The sequence below is a fragment of the Calonectris borealis genome, chromosome 1, assembly GCF_964195595.1.
Source record: "Calonectris borealis chromosome 1, bCalBor7.hap1.2, whole genome shotgun sequence".
In the NCBI taxonomy this organism is placed as follows: Eukaryota; Metazoa; Chordata; class Aves; order Procellariiformes; family Procellariidae; genus Calonectris; species Calonectris borealis.
In genome coordinates this window covers 91,508,683-91,523,441 of record NC_134312.1, presented here as the reverse complement: position 1 = coordinate 91,523,441, position 14,759 = coordinate 91,508,683, and the positions used below count along the sequence as shown (strand labels likewise).

At 44.2% G+C, this 14,759-nt stretch overlaps 1 protein-coding gene across 2 annotated transcripts in view; it reads right to left on the bottom strand.

The window, feature by feature from the left end:
- LSAMP (limbic system associated membrane protein) overlaps positions 1–14,759 on the bottom strand; it is a 1,022,392-nt gene that overhangs the window by 498,747 nt on the left and 508,886 nt on the right. The gene's annotated exons all lie outside the window — the stretch shown is intronic.

The window sequence follows — 14,759 nt, the reverse complement described above, 5'->3', positions numbered from 1 at the left end:
CTATCAACATGAGTACAATGGACTACGCTGAAATTATTAAAGTCTTCATTTAGTTTTGTTTGACGTAATCCTCACACTGTTCTGTAAACTGGTATATAAATGCAGCGAATGCCTCCAAGACCCAGTCAACTCAACCATCACAGCAAAACACATGCTTAGATACCGCTCTGCCTTATGTGGCTGAAGTCTGGGTTTTGACAGGACTTAAAGCAGTGCTGTCTGGAAAGCTTTTATAGCAGAATCCTTGCTCCAACCTTGTTGAAAAGGTCAAGCACTTTTTCTTTACCGCCTTGCCTTTCAGAGGTAGGCAGGTCTAAACCACAGAGATCACCATTTTAACTTTCTACTTGCCTCATTTAGTAACATCACACCTTTTGTCAACTCAGGAAATTCTTTGGTTTTCAGTAATGAAGGTAGACTTAAAAACAAAAGCTAATCGCAGCCCTGAACACATCCAACATATTCTCAAGGGAGTTTTCTATCCCTTTTAATCTAGGAGAAGAAATGAAAATATCATAGATACCAGCCTAACAATATTTTAAAGGAAATAACCAGTCTAAATAACATTTTGCCCTCTTTCCTACTTCACAGGAAGCGTTCAGTCAGTCAAAAATAGCATTTAGTATTTATGCACAATCCCAGCAAGAGCTCCAAAATCACCCCTCCTCCACCTGAGAGCTGCTGGCCAAAGTCGGCTCCTGTGGGAACAGCAGGCAGTCGGTCACCCCATCGCAGTTGGAAATTGCAGCAAACCTGCCCAGATGGAGCTGCTCCCCACTATGCACAGTTCTCCTCAGCACGTGGCAATCAAGGCTGGCTTTTTCTGGTTACACTCTCTGAACCGTCGCAGAGCAACCACCAGCCAGGCATCGTCCCCCTGCCTCACAGGTCGGGAGGAAGAGAAGTGCTTAGATCATGGAAAATGTATGGGCACCCAACTTCTACTTAGGTGCCTGACATCCATCAGCATCACCCAGTTGTAGCAATCTAGAGAGCCTGCTTCTGAGGGACTTTATCAGTAACTGTCAATATACTCTGAAAGGAAAAGTAAGCTCACTTCTGAGAGTCACCTCTGACAATTTTTTCCCACTCCAGATTTGAACAAGTCACCTGCAGGAGAATCTAAGCAGGCTGTTATCAGTCTCCTGACACGCATAGCTCTTTACCTGCTTCTTCTACCAACAGGTTATATTATAGTCTTTACATATATTTAAGTCCTTTAAAATAATGGAAAGGAAACACAAGTTAGACTCATTTCGCTAGGCTTGTAGGAAAAGATTTCCATCACCGCAATTTCTATAATAAATTTTGTTTTCTGCAAGAACACTGCTGTTGAACACTATTTCTCAATGTGGCCAGGGGCTCTCACTAATTACAAAGCTGCTCTTCAGCTCCTCAAAGCTCTCCCGTTCCACCCGTAGGAAGGGATTATCAGCAATTCATAGAGAGAAAATGCACCCCATATATCCCCACTATTTACTTAGCTCTTCACCAACTGTTTGCACATCAAACTTTGTATGTGACATGCTAGATAACAGAGGCAACCCAGAAGGGAAGAGCATACATAGTATTTGCTAGCGTGCTGTCTTTTATTTCCTTTAGCCAAAAACCTCATGAGGCAGCTGTATGGCACATTAGAGATAGCTTTACACAAAGGGCCTTTCTTTCAGAGGGGCTTTCTTTGAGCCTGTCTTGCAGTTCACATTGCAGACCAGATCAAAAGATGTTTTCCTCCGTTTTAATAGAGAAATCTGAGACAGACTGTATCAGGGAAGAAAGGGAGTAAAAGAAAAACTGAGAGGTTACTTGGCAATTAGGCAATCTTGATTATTTCCTTCTTGTCTTGCTAAATCTTTCAGCTGGCTACTGGGTGGAAATGATTTTCTATTCTATTTGACACTGGCTTCACAGCTAATTTGGTCTCCATCTATCTGCCTAATCCATTTTATCTATCAGTTCTAATTTGGCCCTATCCCCATTTTTATTTGCATGCTTTCCATAAGCGTAAACAACAACAATGACCTTTTCCTCTTATACGGGGGAGAAAAAAGGAGCGTGTTTGTCAGATGAGAGGCATAAGAGTAAGACCAAAGGTCCCACTGTGGGGAGGTCACACAAAGATGCAGGTGCCACCTTTGGCAGGGCAAGGATTTTGTAACCTTTCCTTCACACATCAGAGAACTCCACTATACAGATCCAAGTTACCGGGACTGCTGTGTCATCTGTGTCACTCTACCTGATCAAGCGTATCATGCAGCTACATGCGGAAGTGATAGTGTCTCACAGAGAAGTTAGTATTTCTCTCAGGATTTTGAACATCAGATCAAAGCCTTTGAAATGGGCCACATGTCCAAGAGACAGCTGGAGAAGAGAGTGACAGATAATGGTAATGTGTCCCTCGATAGCTGTTTTCCTGAGCAGGTTTGCTGCCAAGTTCAACCAACGGGCGCTGCTTCAGTTGTGAGGGCTCGCTACCGGATAGGGGAACTGCAGTCCCCATGGGGTACCCATGGCAAAACCATGAATCACAGTGCGGGCAATTCAGGCATCTGGACAAATATTTCTCACCATCACAGGAAAAGTATTCTTGCCAATACACCCACTGGACTTACTTGGTTTCTTCATAGAAGCCATCTCTATACTATTTTGGTTTATACCTTAAAAGAAGCATCAAGCTTCAGGGCAGAAAAGTTTCAAGTCAAAACTCTGCTATGACTAACAGCTTGCTTCTCCATAGCCTTGGAAACCCTGTGTCTCATAATGTGCATGGGAGCCAGGATCACAAGGCTCTTATTTCACATCTGCTACTGCTGCAGTGCATCTGCCATTCACAACCAACTATATATGAATCACTTCCTCCCTTTGGTGTGAGAAGCAACCTGAGGTCCTCAGTTTGAAAGGGGTAGAAACACAAGGTATTACATTAAGGCTTTGATTCATAATTAAGTAAGCCTTGAGACTCATCTGGGAATTTTGCCAGACAACTTTATACATTAGGACAGGGACTTTGAGAAACACATTTATGGTGTCACCCTGAAAACTAGAGGCATCTTCAGGTTGCAGGCCCCCAGAGCAGGAGCTTTTCTTCTGTAGAATGACCTCTTTCTTATAATAGTAGCTAGCCACTGGTAGAGACACTCACATTGATCAGATCGCAGAAAAAGCAAGAAGATTAATATCACTTCTATCTACCACTGCATTGGCTTCAGTGCATTCCTGAGAACCTCAGGAAGGGAAATGCTGTGGCCATTCTTTCCCCATCCCTTGATAACTTGTTTTTTGAGATCTCCTCCTTTCTTGTTCAGACCCCTAACTCCTTAAATGCTCTCTCTCTGTTTTGCTGGGCTGCTGCCTTCGTTAGAAAGATTTTCAGCTTTGATTAATTATTGAGCCCGTACTGCTGAGGGTTTTCTATTCTCCAGTTCTCATTACTGATGCCTTGCAGCCTGTGTGCTTCACTGGTCCCATTGCAGGATTTGATGGATGCACCCGCGAAGTTTTCCTGCCTGCAAAGCCAGTCTTGCCTTTTGCTGATTTTTTTTGGTGGGCAGGGAATTTCGCTCTTGGCTACAGTGAGCAGTAAAGCATACGCACTGGGCAAAGCATTATTATTATTATGGTGGAAGCAGCATGAATTCTTGCTTCTTTGCTTTCTGCATATTTCCCGTTTAAATCTGTTTCAAATATTCTCCCCAACGGCCATTTTATTCTCAAAGTTGCTGCATCGTCTTACAGAAGATTCACCAATACATTGCTCTCTCATGGGAGACCAATATTCTTTCTGGTTGTTTGCTTTAATTTAGAATGAAAGGCTATGCATAGTGAAAATATGTTTTGTTTTGTTTATACTCCTTGTGCTTGGCTGCATAATCATCACTACGGTTGACCGAAACATTTTTCTTCGTTTTGATGAAATAAAACTGTTCTCTGTGATAACTCAGACTTAAGGTAAGGGTCTAATGCACTACAGAAGAGGTAGTCCGATGGAGTGCAGAGCCCGTAAGAGAGAACAAGCATGTGGTAGGTCCTGTGTCACAGCTTCCATGAGGCCCTGAAGAGGCTCAGAGATTTAGAAATTGAACCTGAAGCAAGTGAAATGCTTTCACATTTTTGAGAGTCTGTCTTCCTCAATATTCATCATTTAAAGACAAATTTCTTTAGGCTGACTTACTTGCCCTGACTGGGGAGAAAGATGAGTGCTCAAACGTTTGCATTTCCCATCAGGGACATCTTGTTTTTACGATCAGCTCATTATTAAATAAAATCCATACCACAACATTATTTATTTCACAGTTCTAAAGGCCCAGGTGACAGTGGCTTGTGCTCCTAATGCTTTTATCCAGTTGGGTATCAAACCTCTGTCCAGTCATAACAGTAGTCTATCGTACATTACCTTACTTATCCCTTAGCAAGCAACACAGATTGCTCATGATCAGCCTGGCTCTCGTTTGTGAGATGAATCAGCCAAACCATCTCAACACCTCTCTCACATAGCCCTGAACCCAGCAAGATACCAGACAGACAGCTACGTTTGGAGATCAGGGCTGTGAGCTTGCCTCAGCATACTGACCCTCACGTACGTAATAAAATTTTTTTTTTCATCCAGCATCAATGTGCATCTTAGGCCCTGACAGCTCTGTGTTCAGGCACCATGAAGGAAGAAGTGGTAGTCAGGATCTGGCCTGGTGAGAGTACCCAGGGCCGGACACAGCCCTGGGATGGCCAGACAGGGGTCTGGGAAAGGGGTTGGGATGGGTTCAGGCCAGGCCAGGCCATCAGCCTGCAGGCTGGGGTCAGGATCAGTCCTGGTGAGGGTACCCAGGGTCAGATATAGCCCTGTGAAGGCTGGGCAGAGCCATGGTGAGGGAGCTGGGCTGTGGCCAAGCTGGGACATCAGCTGCAGGTTGGGGGTCCGGATTAACAGCGTGCATGGCCAGGCATGGCTGTTGCTGAACTGGAGACTGGCACTCTTAGTGTGATGTAGCTCAGGCAGGGGCTGAACTGTAGAGGTTCAGTTTAAAAGCAGCTCCCACAAGAAGGGCAACTGGTCCTGTGGAAGCCTCTGACAGCATTGCCTGGGACACTCTGTCCAAGGCCACCAAAGAAGGAGGGCCATCCTCACTTGCACAGTCGCAAAGCTGGCTCTGAGCCCCAGCAGCCAAACCTCTGTGAGGAGGGATGCTATCAGCATCCCCTTCAATCTCCTCCTGCCTCTACTCTTTGTTAGAAAGGTCCTGGAGCAACTGTCTGTGGTCAGCTTGAAAAACTCATACATCTTTCACTTGCAGCAACAATGGGAACAAGAAAAGAACTAGATAAAAGACTAAAATAAATAGCTTTGACACAGATAATCAGTTGACTGTGCTTCACCATCAGCTGAAGTTGTGTAACTCTGTGGGCATGGTCTTAAAAAATACGAGGGACTAAAGCCCAGTTTAACTACCACTGTGGATCAAGTCATTACCCCAAGGGCAGGAAAACACAGACAGACAGGCAGTGCTGGATGACTTCTTAAGAAACTCATTAGCCCAAGCAGATAATACACGTACAGTCAGAGAGAGCATCCTCTCATATAGACATGTACGTATCCCACATGTACATGTATTCCACATGTACATGGACTCCTTTCTTTCCTTACTATTTCTCAATTCAGGTATTCCATCACCATAATTATCTTGCCTGCTTTTAACCCATCCTGGACTGTGAAAACAGTTTATCAGAACCATCTGTCTTGAACCTACGGTAAAGTCAGAGAGGGTCATTAAGTCGTGTTTTGTTTCCAAGGCAGAAAAGGAGTATTATTAAAACATTGCTAACGCCAAAAATCAGGCTTAGATCCATCCGATACAGCACATCTCTAGTCTCCCTCCCAGCATTTGCTAAGAGTGTACACGAGGAGAGTGAGAAAACTACAGCCAACAGTAAATCCATGATCATTTAATCATGGGTCTGAGCCCTTCACAAAATTTGCATCAACGCTATTTACTTCAACACTCCAGCACACAGTGTGCTCAGCAAAAGCCTAGCGCAACACACACACTGCCTAGCAGCAAAAGCCAAAAACATGGGCTTATGCCACGCATGCTGTAAGCGCAGCCTGACCCATGTGGAGAACCACAGCTGCCAGAACGCACGGGGACAAGGCTCAGGAAGCAGGTCCCATCTGACAGAAAACTCTCTATCATCAAAGTGACAACCTTCATTTCCTCCTTTGTACCTTGGTCAGTTCAGAGCAAGGCAAGCTGGTATGGCTGACCATAAACGTGCACTTGACACTGCCCTTTGAACAGGCTAAGATCTAGGATCTTACCAGGATGCTCTGGCAGAGTAAAAGACTTGTAAATCCGCTGCCACCACCATTTCTGTGCTAGAGCTGGATGCCTGTGCCCTGCAACTGTGTGCTGACAAGGCTCAGCACCTTTCCATATTTTAAAGGCACACAGTAGCTTTCATCTGCAAGCCAATATTGCTGAGAAGGTCTGCTGGGATCCAATATAAGTATCATAACTTTTCAGACACAGCAGCAGCATTCTGATGGCATATTAAAAACGTGTGTAAATCATAAATCCCATTTCTTTAGGAATTGAGTCCCATCAGGGCACAGGGCTGAGCTATATGCTATTCTGCATATAGCTAGGAGATGATGATGATCTATGTAGGTAAGACGCAGACATTCTGTTGTGAGTTTTTTGTGACTGTTGTTGCTTTTTAAATAAAAATTGAAAATAATGGCTTAGGCTTCCCTGTCACACACCAGAGACAAAATTCTGCTCACTATTAATAAAGGTGCAAACAAATTTTTGCAAGCTCTGCATAGAACTGCCTTCCTCCGACCAAAGAAGAAAAATGAAGAGAAAATTTCTTACACATGGGATAATCACATTGCTGAAGCAAACACCTCTCTTAATGTTGTGAGCAATGCAACAAGCAAAAGGTATTTGGCTGAAGAGTGTGTGTGTGTGCATGAGAGAGTGTGCGAGTATGACAGAGATTGAGTTGGTATGTGTTGAAAAGCGGGACAGGAGAATAGTTGATCCGATCCTCGTGAAAGCAAGCTACAAAAGCTTGAGGGAGTCAGGCTGCTGGCATGCAGAAGTAGGAACATTAATCCCAGAGTGTAGGCAGTGATGGACGGCAGGTGAGCAGATGGGGAGGCAGGTTCCGAGTGCAAAGATGACGGCTTGGAACAAGCTCTGTTTGAGCTCTGTGCAAACACAGCTCGGCAGAATAGGGGCAGCAGTGCCTAGGGAATGAGCCCACAACAGCTTACCCAGCTCACTTGCAAGGTAGCAAGTTAACCAGCACTCCTACATGCCAACAATCTCACCCTCTTTGGTCTTCAGCTTTGTCTTCTGCTCTCCTCAAAACAAAAGGTTTCCGGTTTTATGCGTAAGCTGCGACATCTGATCAGCTTAGAAACTTGGATTTCCTTCAGCTTGAAATCTGCTGGGAGCAGGACAGCCCCGCTTCCAAAGGCAGGCACCTGGATGCCAAGATTCTCAGGCTGAAGTCCTTCTCCTTATTTCCCTGCGCACCATCCTCTCTCTCTCCTGCCTCACAGTTGGTTTGGAGTTATCTGCCTAGCTCTTGGACCCTGATCAGAAGCTGAGCTGGGGTATGGCCTTTACCATCTGTCCAGGTGGCTCCTTTGCAGTCCCACATGTCCTATACGCATCCATCAGATTCAGGCCTATGCCAGCTTGGCTCTGGGAATGAATTGCTGCACTCGCCTTATTTGAAAAGCAAGCTTGCGCCAACCACTCCATGATCTTCTAGACATGTGCTCTCCCTGGGTGCCCGGTACTTTCACCGTCGCCAAAGCACTTGCTGGTCACTGCACTTGGCTGCGTGAGATGCTCAGAACTCCACCCATCCTGGTTCCTACTGCAGAGTATTTTAGAGTAACAATCAGGGAAAATACCTTCTGTGTGTCCAAACCCTGTATTTTTTACTCTTTTTCCTAGAATCTGTCACAGTGAAGTTTCAAGGGACCAACAGAAAAAGAAGAAAAAAAGCCTCTGCTTTTCTTCCACATACAAATGAAGAAAGTCTCACAATTTTTAACCTGACAGAAACATTCCACTGTTGGAATGGGGAAGGCTTTCTCTTTGGAAGAAATATGCAGGTGAATCCCCTACCTCACTGTATCTCAGGGAGAGAAAACAGAAATAGAGAAATACCTTTCTTCCTTGCTAAGTCCCTAGATGGGGACAACTTACTGCATATTTTCTGGGAGAAGAAAGATAAAAATCTCAGCTATTTAAGTCTGCGTGCATTTGCCTTCCACACAAAGCTGATAGTACTTTAGCACGCATGCCGCGTACAACTGTATCCGCAATTAATGAATACTTGCATCACAAGTGCATTCAACGGGAAAAAGGGATCCTCTTCTCCACTTTAGAGATGGGGGAGGGGGGGGAGAGGGTGCAGGAAAGAGAACATGCAATGTACAACATTAACCAATTTGCTTGAGACTACCAGGACAGTTGAGCTGCACAGCGAAGATTTTAATTTGTGCAGTACTGGTGCCTTCACCCGACTCCAGCCGTGGCCCATGAGCAGAAATGGCCAGGAGACTGCTGAAGCTTCCTGTACACCCTGGCCAGGGAGGAGGGCTGCTCTGCTCCAGGCTGGGGCTGGATGCTTCCCTGGCCTTGTCTGTAAGGGACAGCGCCCCAGCAGACAGTCATCCTAGTCTAAAACAGCAGAGCTGTGTGGAGAACGAATCTAATTGCTCTCACGGTTCCTCGTGCTGTACCTTGCCTCTCCTTGCAGGTCTCCTGCCTGCCTAGCATGCAGTTTGCTCATTCACTTGCTTGCACTCGCTCCTTCCTTTCCTCCCTCCAGCAGTGTCAGGGAGACAAGTGAAGGTTACTGTTTGGCATGTTTGTTTTTGCATTATTTATGTTGTAGAGGACAGAGTCAGACATCTAGAGGACAGTCTTAGGTCACATGTGAATCCTTCCAAACGGGACTCAATAGCACAACCAGCCAAGTAGAAAACAGACTTGGACAGCCCCATGGAGGGAGGCAGCATTTGGAAAGGGATGTTGCGCATCTATCCGGCCAAGGTACCTGGCGACACCACAGGTCTGCTTGTTCCTCTACCTTCCCTCATTTCTTTCCCTTCTTTTTCAGACACCCCATAAGCGGGGTACAATCCTTTTTTCCCCCAGAACTAAGTGTTTCAATACTGTACGTGCTTCACATCCACAGGGCTGTAAGGAACTGGGATCTCCCCACCACCCCAATTCCTGCCCCTTTCCCTGCAACACCTCCTGCTGAGAGCGGCTGCTCCTGGGTTGGTCGCACACATCTCAGAGTAGCCGTTAGCATCTCCTGTACATAGCCCCCCTGTCCGTATCCTATGAGGCTGCCCATTGGAAAGGCTGGTGCTGGAATACCTCTGAGCATCCCACAAGCAGTGCTCCTGTGTGGGCCCTCCGCACTGCCTACTGGGGGAGCCTGGCACTCGCATTAAGAATTCTCTGCTCACACTTCTTCCAACTTTGTTTCTCTCTGACCCCTACAGTATTTAATAATAAATAGCTATGCCATACCCCAACAGAACAGAGATTTTATGCTACTTATTTTCCCCCTATTTTCCAGCAAAGCTAAGTCTCCCTCAATTTCTTACTGAAAATGAAATGGGGACAGTACTGCTTATACAGCTGGAGATAGCGATCACCAGTGTACAGAGACTGACTTATCAAGCAGATTCTTAATGCCATAAAATCAATGGGTTTAGAAATTCTATTATCTTGCCTCTGATAGAACACGTCAAACTAAAGAAACTTCTTGCCCTTTTTCTTATTTTAAAAGCATACTTAAATATAACATTACTGCTGTCCCAAAACAAGTTTCCCCATGGTCCTCTAGTGGATATTACACCAGAGCAAAGGAACAGACAGGCTGCATGGCAAAACAGAAAGGGCAGTTTCTTTCTGGGTTCTACCAGCTATTCTGTTACAGTGATCTGAGGCTGCTGGATCTCCAGATTTGACAGCAGTAATCATTCCATACTATGTAGGGTGAAAGACTCCAAGAAAATTACTTTTGCAACAACAAAATGCAACAAACCCAAACATATGGCTAGTGCAAACCAGAAAAAGATGCATGAATGCCTGAGAGGACACTACAGTAGATCCAGGTGAGCGGAGCAGGTGTGGTATGCATGTTCATCGGTCCAAACATCCAAGCAAGTAAAGAGAACATGGAAAGGAAGGTCTGTGTATAGAAGAGAGGTCACAGAGATCAGGACACTGGCAAATGATGGGAAATGGTTGATGGCCTAGTGAAAATCAAGCAGGACATAAGAAGCGAGCCAGATGAGAAAACATAAGGAGGAAATCAGATGGGATGCAAAGTAAACAGCTGCAGCAGCTGGATGGGATGCTAAGGGCAAATCAGGCATGAAATAAAATGATACTTGGGTGAGAGCCATTCAATAGGACACAAAGGGCTTGATTTGCCCTTAGATTCAGCCTTCAACTATTGACTAGGCAAATCTTAAAAATTTGTACCAGATCCCTTAAATCCCCAAAGTGTTGTAAACAGAACCTAATGTAAAATGAATTCGCTCACTTCAGTCCTCCTTTTTCATTCCCCCTACTCCTTCCCCCCACCCACCCACCTCCACCCCACAAAAAAAACTCCATCAGGAAAGGTAGGTGGTGGCTTGGCATTTGGATAACAAATATGCAGTTCTGGAAATTAATTTTTTCTAGTTTGGCAACAGATACGAGAACCTGAAGAAATAATTTCCACTCACTGTGATCCAGTATTGTCATTTGCAACATAGGGTTGCTGAGCCCTACCTATCTATAAGGCTGAGTGAGATGTGGTGAAGGTAAGGTATAATGTAAGTGCTATCATCTTCCATGTCACCTGAAAGAAAATGGAATCCAGAAAAGTAAATCGTTTGCTGTGGGTCACATCAGTGGAGCCCCATCATGCAAGCTCTGAACGAGCGTGATTTAATCATGGAATAGATCCAAAAGGGAGAGTTGTTTTGACCCGATTAGTCTATCACAGTAGCACACTGCACTATAAATTGTTCTCAGGCAATAAGCAACAATGACTTATATTGAAACGCCGGCTACTTCTAGCTAACAAAGGAGGTGTGTGGATTTGAAAACTCTGGCATTTCATGGAACAACCAAGCAATCAGCCAAGAAAGACGACAGCAACAGACTGATCAAGATACATTTTCTGTAGCCTCACAATCAATACATATAAAGGCAGTTTCTGCAGACGGCTTGTGGAGTACCACTTGTATGTTATTTAGCTTTGATGTGTCTTGCTGCATCTACATTAAAAATGCTTTGTGATCATGAGACCCGATTTCCACTCCCATCCAGCCATGCAAATGTTTATAAAGGAAAGCTTTCATTGCTAGATTGCTCTATACAGGAGCACCCAATTTCATTCAAGAATTCAGGCAGTTTGGGTGGGGGTAGACTAAGACAGAAATCCATGTGCAATCAGAATAAAAATCAGACTGCCTCTCAAGACTTAGGTTTGTTCGACCAAACTGAACAAATGAAAATTTGGATCCGGACACCTCCCAGGCTTTGTAGAAACTCAGGCCCATGTCCTCTGTGATTAAATCCATCCCCTACTTCTTCCTGGAGATGTCTTCTGAGCTGAGATCTGAGGGAGAAACCATTTCCCTTGCATGAAAAACATATAAGTTAAAAAAGGGTCTTTGAAGAAGAGAGTTTAAACTGATGGACAACTTCTAAAGCAGAAGCAGTCAAACAGCAAGATCATTTGTTCTGGATCTAACACCTTGTCTTGCCTTCTTCTTCGTTATCATCAAAAGCTTCTGTGTTTGTGGGAGAAAATCTCTCCCCCCCCACCAGCCCAGCCCTTCCTGCCGTGAGGTCACAGCCCTGTCTTTGTGACACAGCTGTCTGTTGCCATGGAAGTGTTTGTGCTTTCACAAAGTCAGCACAGCGATGACTTCACAAGCAAGGTCATGGAGAAGCAGATGGGCTTGGGAGGAGGGAGGGAGACAGACCCCTTGTTTAAACACAAATAGCAGTGATAATTAATTAACGAAAATAGCAGGGGAAATTATGAAAAACATGTGAAAGGTAAATGGATTTCTGTTTAGCTGTCTTTCCCAAGAGGCTAAATGTCTCAATTGCAGAGGGGATATTTTTACAATGAACTAATGAAACAAAGACATTTTCTCTGGTTTCTTCAAGTGGACACTCTTGGAAAGAAATGTGAACAGAGTTTACACTTTGCCACCCTCCTGCCTTCCCTTCTCATCACTAATTGTTGACCTCAACCAAAAGATCAATATTTTCTATCAGAACCTCCAGTGCCTGTATCTTTTCAGCATACAAGGGCTGTGGTGGGAATAGACAATTATTTAGACAGGAAGTTTATTGTTCTGCAGTGGCTTAACAACAAACATGCTCTGTTTATATAGGAAACTATTACACGTTTATTCTTCTCCTGACTGCCAAAGCCAAAAGCTTGTCTTTGGAGTTGACCAAGGTAGCCGCCTTCTTTCTTCAAACATTCAACGTTTGCATGATAAGGAATTTGCAGCCCAACTATGTCCTTACTTCCACCTAAGATTTTACCTTTTGCCATAGCAGTGCTGGTTGTGCTATACACCTTCGTATTGTTGCCCAAGTCAGCAGATTTCACTCCAAAACACGAAAGAGCAAGTTACCCAGGTAAGATCAATATGCAAGTGAATCCGTGGAATACTTCTGAAGAACCTGGAGGCATTAAGTACAAGAATTGTTCTTTCTTCATTCCTTCTCTGGACTGCTTTTGCATCACACATATGGGTGAATATACATTCATCCATCTAAGATTTAAGGGGAAAGTGAGCATCTTGTGCATATTCTCTTCATTGTTTATTCTGTGAATAAACACATAATTCTGCCTTTTTACCTTTCAAGTGGGAGCTGAGATACTCAAAAAAATAAAATTCTATGCTTAAAAGAAGAGTAGGAAACCTTACCAGAAGGCAAGGTGTTTTTTTGACTGGCGGTTCTTTCATACCAAAGAAGTCTGGAAAAGCAAACAGCCAAGAGATGCTATTCAGACACTTTTAAATGAGTTCAAGAGAACTTCTACAAGAAAAGTGAGGGTCTCAGTAGGTTTTCTACTACATACAGGACTCTGTCCATCCAGCAGTTCTACCTTTGTTCTCTACTTAGAGCTGTGAACCTAACACAGACATTGTTAGGTTGTCAAACATAGTACCCAGATTCACAGGACGATCATTGAGATTGGAAAGTGCCTCTGGAGATTGTCTAGTCCAGTCTCTCTGCTCAGAGCAAGGTTAAGTAGAACAGGTTGCTCAGGGCCATGCCCAATTTTTAAGGTCTCCAAGGACGAAGACTCCATAAGTCTCTGGGCAACCTGTTTCAGTGTCTGAGCACCCCTGCAGTGAAAAAAAAAAAAAAAAAATTTCTTACATTTAAACTGACTTTCCTGTGTTGCAATTTGTGCCCACTGCCTCTTGTACCTTCACTGGCTGTCACTGAGAAGAGTGTCTCCAGTTTTCAGTCCACTTTGCTGTCCACTTATCTAGTCCACACTTCATCAGTTCATCAATGAGGATCTTATGGGAGACTGTCAAAAGGCGAGACAGTGTCAAAAGGCTTTCTAAAGTCAAAACAAACAATATGCCCTGTCAATATCTCCAGTATACACCCATTCACTGAACTAGTCATTGCATTGTAAATCCATGCTGACTACACCCAATCACCTTCTTGTCCTTCAAGAGTCTGGAAGTGGTTTCCAGGATTATTTGCTCCATCACCTTCCCATGGACTAAGGTGTGGTTGAACACGCTGTAGTTTCCTAGATCTTCCTTCTTGCCCTTCTTGAAGACAGGTGTGACGCTTTCTTCCAGTCTTTAGGAACTTCCCCCTGTTGCCAAGACCTTACAGGAGTAATCTAGAGTGGCTTCACAATGACATCAGCCACTCCCTCAGCACTCATGGATACAGTCCTGTCTCATGGACTTGTTTGAGTCCAATTTGTTTAAATAACCTGGTCCTGCTCTACCAGGGGTAAGTCTTCATTGTGCCAGAGGTTCCCATTGCTTTTAGAGGCCTGGGATTCCTGAAAGCAAATTTTCCTAATAAAAACCAAGGTGAAGGCAGCATTAAGTACCTCAGTCATTTCCAAATCTTTTGACATCAGGTCCCTGCCCCATTCAGCAGTGGCCCCACATTTTCCTACATCGAGCACACAGAAAGTTTTTAAAGAAACCTTGCTGTCTGCAGGGTTAAATTAGCTGATACTATTATTTCAAAAGGAGCCCCACCTTCTACATATCATGGCGAGGCAGCCTGGTTACAGCTGTCTTTTTTATCAACATTGCTAATACATGGTCTGGGGGTAAGTTACTGCTGCCTCCTATCAGATAATTAGTCAGTAAATCATTCAACCAACTACAAGGTATAGAGCAAGGACAATGTTTCCAAACCACATTATCATCAGACATTTATATTGCACTTTATCGCAAAGGATTCGGAAGATTTACATATACTCTGTAGAATACTGGCCTGTTTTTTACACCTGCTGCTAAAGTGCAGCCATCTTTGGAGTGGGATGACTGTGGTTTTTAAGTGCCGTGTTATGGAATAAGCTTATCACAGGAAATTGGGCAGATGACTTCTGTATCTACTTGAAATCTTTAGAAGAGTTGAAGGAGAATAATGGTCTAAGGTGTAATTTTGCAAGGAAACTGCAGCTAAAAACCAGTGCTTCCAGTTGTA